At 45.5% G+C, this 8,640-nt stretch overlaps 1 non-coding gene across 1 annotated transcript; it reads left to right on the plus strand.

Annotated features, from left to right (window-relative positions):
• Positions 1–8,149: 8,149 nt before the first annotated feature.
• LOC119938831 lies at positions 8,150–8,285 on the plus strand. The gene has a single exon (XR_005454532.1). It is a non-coding gene; the product is annotated as a small nucleolar RNA SNORA7 (small nucleolar RNA).
• Positions 8,286–8,640: the final 355 nt, after the last annotated feature.

Genomic DNA, 8,640 nt, shown 5'->3' on the forward strand with positions numbered 1-8,640 from the left:
GAGGGGCCCGTTGACCTCTTAGATGCCTCCTGGATTTCCACCCACTTGGGCACTTGGAAGGAAATGGACCCCCTGATCCAGGTATTCCTGAATGCTGGGAGGCACCTGGGATTTGCCTCTTATTTTCTTTCATTTTCTGTAGTGTTGTATTGTAAGCATCACCTTTCACTCAGAATCAGGTGGTGTCCCCGCTTCCCCAGGAGTTTCCCCAGGACTGGTGAGTACTTGTTCTCTCCCTCAGATAATCCCAAGGCCAGATGTTTTCAACTGGGCTGATGTTTCCTTTTGTTATGCTTTTCCTCTTGCTAGTTCATATTTGTTAGGTGGAGGCTTTGTTGGTGTGCTCCACTTTAATCAAAGCTTGCAGGTCAGGAACAGAGGAAATTGTTTCTAAAAGGGTTGAAAGGACATTCATTGTGATGACCAGGGCAAATTGCCGGTCTTAAAATTGCCGGTCTTTCTAAAGGGAAAATCTCTTTTGCCCTTTCAGTTGGACCTGGTGTCTTTGATTTGCCACAGCAGGGACTGGCTCTGGGCAGTTAGAAGTCCTCAGTGTAAATGGGCAAATGCTTTCCTACCCAGAGTCTACAAAACTAGGCAGTGAGGTGACAGGAAATGGAGTCATGGAGTGAAAGGAAACAAGGACAGATAGATTCGATTCTGCCTTTCCCTTAGGATTTTTTAGGGGTAGGGTCTCCAGGGGAATCAGTGTTTGGAATCTTGGTTGATGTTTGTGTCCCCTTAGCCTTGTGATAAGGGAGAGCAAAGGAGGAGCAGTGATGACGGGGAAATGATGGGAATGGTGCTGATAGGTGAGTACCGGGGCCAACATTGCCGGGAGCAGTGATTTCTATGGCTCCCAGCCTCCTTGAACCCTTCTGAAAGGCTGTGTGCAGCAGCCGGTGAGTGTCCTCTGGTGGTGAATGAAATCATTCCTGTGTACGTATGCATGTGTGCATATGCGTGTGCTTATACATGAGTGGGCATATGCATTGCACGTCTGTGTGGGGTTTTTTTTAGGTTTAGATACTGTAATTGGGAAAGTCATTTCAAGTTAGCTTTTTTAATGTGGGCAAAAATCAGTTTTAAATTTCAAAATCGTTGAGTTGGTTTTAGCTTAGATTTTATGATTCGCATCCAGTGGTATGACAAGCATTTCTTGGGTAATATCACACCTTTCCGGTGTTTGCAAATGATGTGGCCATCTAGACGCATGTTAGACGTATGCTAGATGTATGTTCAACATCCCTGTTCCCTGCTGGCATGCTGGCAGTTTGGTTAGTGCTTCCAAACTGCAGCTCTTCTGAGAGTTTCTGCTGAAAGAACTGGGAATTGTGGGGTACTGTGGTGGCACAAGAGAGGCAACTTAGCCTAGGGGAAAGATCACAGGATTGGGAGCCAGGAGACCTGGGTTCTAATCCTGGTTCTGCTACTTGCCTGCTATGTGACCTTGGGCAAATCATTTAACTTCTCTGTGCCTCAGTGTCCACATTTGTAAAATGGGGATTAAATACCAGTTCTCCTTGAGTCCCTTGTGAGACAGGGCCTGATCTGATTGTAGTGATTCTACTTCATTGCTTAGCAGACAGTAAGTGCTTAAAAATATTACTATTATTATAGACATAACAATTGCTGGATGATACCTTTTGCTTTATGATGCAAATGATTTGTAGACAGGAAAAGAATGATGATCTGTTCTGAACCCACATCTTTGAATAGGAACTTCTCTTCATCCTCTAGGTTGTAAGCTTGTTGTGGACAGGGAATGCATCTACCAACTCTGATGTAGTGTACTCTCCCAGGCATTCAGTACAGTGCTCTGCACACACATAAGGCCTCAAAAAATACCACTGATTGATCTTCAGTTTCTGCAGTATGAGTGTGGTAATTGCCAGTAGGTGGAAGGTCAGGTGATTTGGCTGCCATGTTCAAACACACAGAGCCTGCCAGGCTACTCTTGCCTCTGAGTGAGTCCATTGAGGCATTCTACCCTCTCTGCAGAAAAGTAACGAGTGACCTAGACAATAGGCCTCAGAGTCAGAAGGACCTGGGTTCTAATTCCAGCTCCACCACTTGTCTGCTGTGAGACCTGGGGTAAGTCACTTAATTTCTCTGTGCCTCAGTTACCTCATCTGTAAAATGGAGATTGACTGTGAGCCCCATGAGGGATGTGGACTGTGTCCAACCTGACTGGCTTGTATCTACCCCAGCACTTGGTATGGTGCCTTGGCACATAGTAAGCACTTAACAAATACCATTTTTTTTTTAAAAAAGGGAATCCATGTAGATGGTGTTTCTTTAGTCTGGGATCCAGGACTACACTGGGAGGCAGTGGAGTGCTGAAGGGAAGGGCTGAAATGGGAATCAATCAGAAGGCAGAACTTTTCATTCGGCTCAAAATAGGGAAGGAAGTGGGGTCTCTAGGGGTGTGGGAAGGACTCGGTGGCAGCTGCATTGACAGTAGGGTACAGAATGTCCTGTCTTAAGGATGCAAACAGAGGATCCCAGTTCAGACAGCTCTGGGCATTTAATTTAACCAAGAGTCAGAATTTATTACTCTTGCAAACAAACTAGAGGAAACTAACTGACAGCTGACCAGATTTATTATTTCTTCTCTAGGAAGTCATTTTGCTCTTCATTATCCTTTTGGGGTCGATCTTGCTCTCTCTCTTGATCTCCCACTCTCTGTTTCTTTTTCCCCTCCCTGTTTCTCTCTCTCTCTCTCTCTCTCTCTCTCACTTTCTATTTCTATATTTTTCCCTCCCTGTTTCTTTCTTTCTCTTTCTCTCTCTCTGTCTCTGTCTCTGTATCTCTCTCCCTCCCTCCATTCTGCAGGAATTACATAACAGCCCCTTGCAGCAGGGAACACCTATATAAGAGGGCATGACAGTTTAACAATGGGCAGGCAAGAGTGGGCTGTGAGAAAATGGAGTGATTCATTAGCTCTCTGAGAGGCAGCTCTGTTCAAAACTTGGCTCCTTGGTAAATGGAGTCCAGAGCAGACAAAGAAGGAAACTTTACACTTTCACAATTTTCCCACAGTGGCAAGCTCACAGAAAAACAAGGCTCTGGTTGGGTTGGAAGAGAAAGGGCAAAGATAACCGTGGACCTTGCTTTCTCTCTTAGATTGATTGCTGTCTTCCTGCCAAAACCACAAATAATCTCTCCAAGAGGGAGCCTAAGGCTGCCCTTGTTCTGAAGCTAGGAAGGTGGAATTCAGGACCTGTTTAGTGGCTCTGTCTCTTCTTCCTCCTCACCTCTTAGGAACTGAATCTTGCTGTAACAGGATCAAAGGTCCTGATCTACAACCTTAAAAACCTATGTCCCGACAACTGGGTTTCTGACTTCCTAATGAGAACAAGCAGAATCACCCTCCTGGGACTTTCTGCTCTCAGCAGGATCCCAGTGAAGTCTCCCTGAGGAAGCTAATGGACTCATTGGTTGAGCGGTAATGATAACTTGTCTCCTCCAGCCAGTGACCAGCTCCTGGCTCAGTGGGTGTGCCTGGAGGCCAGATCTGCCTGCCTCTGTGCACCATCTGCAGTTGGGTCTCCGTTCTAGGTCTACCACCAGGCAAAGGAGACAAAATCCAGGCAACCATAAATTTCTAACTGAAAAACATGGTGAGTCCACAGGCAACTTATGTTTTCACCAGACTTTTTACTGTTGGATTATGGGCAAAACTCTATTTACGAGTTCATAAAATTCCAAGAAATGCTTGCTATAATGCGTGCAAATAATACCCAAATAAAATTGTGATCAGTTATGACAACAGTGCCTTTGTTGGCTTTCACTATACTGGGATTATCACCTCAAGCTCTACTAGGTACACTGAGGCTTTTTAACTTTAGCATCTCTTGTTGGCTAGAGCCAGTCTCTGGACAAATGCAGAACAGCACCATCAATGGTATTTATTGAGTGCTTGCTATGTGCAGAGCACTGTACTAAGCACTTAGGTACTAAGCACTTAGGAGAATACAATACAACAGAGTTAGTGGACATGCTACCTGTCCCCAGTGAATTTATAGTCTAGAAGGGTAGACAGACATTAATAACTATTTATAATATAAAATTTATAGATATGTACGTAAGTGCTGCCTTTGAAAACAATCAGCGTTGACTCACCTTTGGCATTTGAAATGTTATAAGAGGACAGTCTTGTGTGTTCACCTCCATTGGAAAGAAGGAAGAACTGAGGGTCAGCAAAGTGGCTCATTGGGCAGAAGTTACCCAGCAAGTATTACATCCAAGAACAAAGTCTGATTCCCCGCACCCATCCCTGCCTTCTGGTCACAAAGGTTTTCTTTATATTAACGATGACAGCAGAGAAAGGTGGATCAACACTGGATTAGTTATTGTCCCCACAGTCAGTACATACCAGCGTGCACATGGCTCAGAGGAAGGTCACTGTACTTTGGGATTAGGTGTACGCTCCCTCAGGCTGGGACTGGATTTCTTTGTTGGAGCAGTGCTAGGGAACTCACCGGACCAACCTCACCCACCCACCTCCTGGGGTAGATACAAGCTAATCAGGTTGGACACAGACCCTGTCCCATATGGGGCTCACAGTCTTATTCCCCATTTTTCAGATGCGGTAAGTGAGGCCCAGAAAAGTTAAGTGACTTGCCCAAAGTCACAGAGCAAGACAGGTGGTGGAGCTGGGACAAGAACCCAGGTCTTTCTGCCCATTTCCTCTACTTGCCCTCCCCTCTACATCACCTATGAATTGGGCTGTGTACCCCTTAAGCACTTTGATACTCACCCCAGCCCACGACACTTATGTACATATGCTCATATTATACTATTTCCCCTATTTGTAATTAATTTTAATGTCTGTATCCCCCTGTAGACTGTAAGGACCTTGTGGGGTGGGATCGTGTCTACTGATTGGATTGTACTGTACTTCCCAAGCACTTAGTATAGTGCAGGGCACGCATTAGTGCTCTATGAATACCACTGATTTAATTGATTAGAACTATAACCACCTGGTGAAATTGGAATTAAAATTTGGAACCCTCACCGCATGTGTTGGGTCCTTTTTATAGAGAGAAAAACTAAGGTCTATCAACCATATCTATTGAGTGCTTACTGTGTGCAAAGCATTGTACTAAGTGCTTGGGAGAGCACGATATAACAGAGTTGGGAGACATGTTCCCTACCCATAAGGAGCTAACAGTCTAGATGGGGGTTCAGACTTAAAATAAATTACATATCGGCACAGAGTCAACTTAAGCAATAAGCAGGGAGTTTTGGTGGTGGGGGCACTAAAAGGGTCTCTTCTGTGCTGGGGATTCACTTGGGCACCTTGAAGTCACTTGTTTGCTCCTTATGGGTGGGGAATGTGTCCGCCAACTGTGTTGTACAGTATTCTCCCAAGTACTTAGTACAGTGCTCTGCACACAGTAAGCGCTCAGTAAATACCATTGATCGATGGATCAGATCTGACAACTCCAGAGTCAAATGCACATTCCCAATAGCCAGGGTGAAAAACAGTCCCACTGGAATAGTTTCCCCAGTTGGAGAAACACTGGAACAGTTCCCTAGAAGCAGGGAGAAGAAACCGAGGGATTTTTCAATGGGATCCCTGCAGGCAGCTATTCGGTTCCAGTCTTGGCCCTACTGCTTATGTCAGACTCTGGCAAGGCAGTCGGGCAGGAGGAAGCACACAGGGTTTCCAGCAGTGTCTCATCATCTTTGATTTCTCTGTTTGTTCAGCAGCTTTCATGTGGTGGGGGAGGAGGCAGGATTCTGACACACTGAAGTCTTCTGTCTCTCCCTGGGAGATAAACAGCTCACCAAACAGTCCTATTACCAGATGAATAACAATCTCCCCACATATTGTTGTCCATTGTATTTGGAGGTGGCCCCGCTGCTGCCCGTGCCGAGCATGTGCACAGGCTAAGGCGATCAGGTTTCCCCTGGGTACAGGGGGTACCTGTACCCAGGTACCTGGGTGCAGGTGGTGCTTTTGGGAGGCAAGGCCAGAAAGAGGCAGGAGGTGGGCACATGACATCAAATCACAAAAATTACTTGCTCCACCTCTCCATGGATCAGGCAATGGGCATCTTGACTTGCTGTGGAGGTTTATGTTGTTGGCTTGAGTCTGGAAGAGAGAACTCCAAGTCTTCCAAGATTTGGGTGACCAGGTGGGTAATTAACAGCCAGGCACAGGCCTCTGCTTGGATAGTTATGGACACCACCATCTCATTTCTCTGTCATTCATTCATTCAATCATATTTATTGAGCGCTTACTTTGTGCAGAGCACTGTACTAAGCAGATGGGATGTGGGGAAGTTCTACCTAACTCTAGCTAACTCCCAACCAGTCTATGCCACCGAATGAAGACCTCCTTTCAAATGGCAGAACTGAGGCCAACTGGATGTGGTGAATCTTCTGATGTGTATCAGCAAAGTCTTCTGGAGTTGATGGTGATCACTTGGGGCACCACTCCACTGGCCACATTCCTCAGGAGACACCCTCAGTGGATTCAAGTTTTACAATTCTCTCAATCAAAATATGTGTCAAGATCAGGTCCCTGAAAATCTCGCCTCTGGGAATCAATCAATGATATTGAGTGCTTACTGTGTGCAGAACACTGTGGTAAGCACTTGAAAAAGTACAACAGAGTTGGTAGATGTGATCCCTGCCCATGGAGAGCTTACAGTCCACAGAAAAGAAGGTTTAGGCTCCTCCTACTAGGTAGTCCTCACCACAAAGCCCTTACAGTCTTTCTTTTCTCATACTGCCAGGCTCAGTCATATCTTAAGTGTCTACAAAATGAAGAATTCGAGTTGCCATCTCAGCTGCAGGTCGAGGCGATCAAGACCCAGATTATTGGAGGATAGCAAAGAGCTCTAGAAATATTTTGACTTCTTTGTTTCACAAAAGAGAAAGCTAAAATGTACCCTTGGATCTGCCACCTGTCTGCTATGTGACCTTAGGTAAGCCACTTAATTTTTCTGGGCCTGGCCCCAGTTCCCTCATCTGCAAAATAGGGATAAAAATATCTGTTTTCCCTCCCTCTTAAAGTGGGACCGAGACTGTGTCCAATCTGATTCTCTTAAACCTACCCCATTGCCTAGCCCAGCGCACTTCAGAATACTAGTATTATTATTCCAAACTCCACCTTGTCAACTCTTCCCTTCCTCCAGTTCTGCCTCCATTCACTTTCCTGGACTTCTCGTGTATCTGGAAAAATGTTCCCCCCTTCATTCATCAAATTATCCCCCTTTCTATTTTTCCTTCACCTCCTCTAAGATCTTCCCCAAGGTACAGTCTCAGTTGAAAGCTTTCTCCAGACCACCTTGTGAGCAGTGAGAGAAAGGTTGGGACAGGGAATGGGTGAACATGCGCAATTTTTCACAGCTCCAAACCCAGCTGGGAATCACCCATCCCTCACTTCAATAAAGGAAAAATAAAACAATGCACAGAGAACAATATGATTCATAGCAGCATGGGCAGGAAAAGAGAGGAAGGGGAAATGAGAAAGGTGTTGTCCAATTAGTTAACATTTATCAAGTGCCCAGTAAGTGCAGAGGCACATACAAGGCAGTCAAGAGTTACAAAGGAAAACCATGACTTGGTCCCAGCCCTTTATTATTATTATTAATAATAACAATAATAATGGCATTTGTTAGGCGCTTAGTATGTGCAAAGCACTGTTCTAAGCGCTGGGGAGGATACAAGGTGATCAGATTGTCCCATGGGGGACTCACAGTCTTAATCCCCATTTTACAGATGAGGTCACTGAGGCACAGAGAAGCTAAGTGACTTACCCAAGGTCACACAGCTGACAATTGGCAGAGCTGAGATTTGAACCCATGACCTCTGACTCCAAAGCCCGTGCTCTTTCCAATGAACCACGCTGCTTCTCTTTAAAAGCTTTCACACTAATAGGTGAAGGCAGGCAAGCAAACAGCAAGACATAAAACAGTCCGTGAAACTCCATGACAGAAACATTAACCATCGGTTATAGATGCCATCTAAGTGCCAGAAGGAATACAACTTTATTGTACTCTCCCAAGCACTTAGTACAGCGCTCTGCACACAATACGCACTCAAGTGGCTGGCACATAGTCAGCCCTTACCAAATACAATTAAAATACCATTAATAGATTTATTGAATAGGGGAGGTCTAAGTTGCCACCCCCACCTCAGGGTCGCACCTGGAGAGTTTCCAGTATTCCACCAGTCTCGGCTATGGGAGGGAGAGTCAAGCAGAGACATACCCATTCCATTCCTAGCTTGGCCAGTGGCTAGTGAGTAGAAGTCAATCTGCTACAAGTCAAAACTCATCTGCGCTGGGCAGCAGCTGCATGGTAGAGAATCGAGGGCGGAGACTCAAGTTTACTGTGCGGAATGAGGCAATGGTAAACCACTTCCGTATTTTTACCAAGAAAACTCTATGGATACACTACCAAAATGATTGTAGATGGAGAGCGGGGCATTCTGGGAGAGATGAATCCATGGTGTTGCTATGGGTTGGAAACTACTCGACGGCATAAGACAAGTTTCCATAGATTAGAATAGCCCCCAAATCAACTTTGGTGACAGCTTGGATCTGGTTTCATCAAAGGGAAAAGAACTGATGGTACAGTGAGCAAATGCAGAGGATGTGAGGCCTGTCAGTCCCCGAGGTGA

The sequence above is a fragment of the Tachyglossus aculeatus genome, chromosome 16, assembly GCF_015852505.1.
Source record: "Tachyglossus aculeatus isolate mTacAcu1 chromosome 16, mTacAcu1.pri, whole genome shotgun sequence".
Lineage (NCBI taxonomy): Eukaryota > Metazoa > Chordata > Mammalia > Monotremata > Tachyglossidae > Tachyglossus > Tachyglossus aculeatus.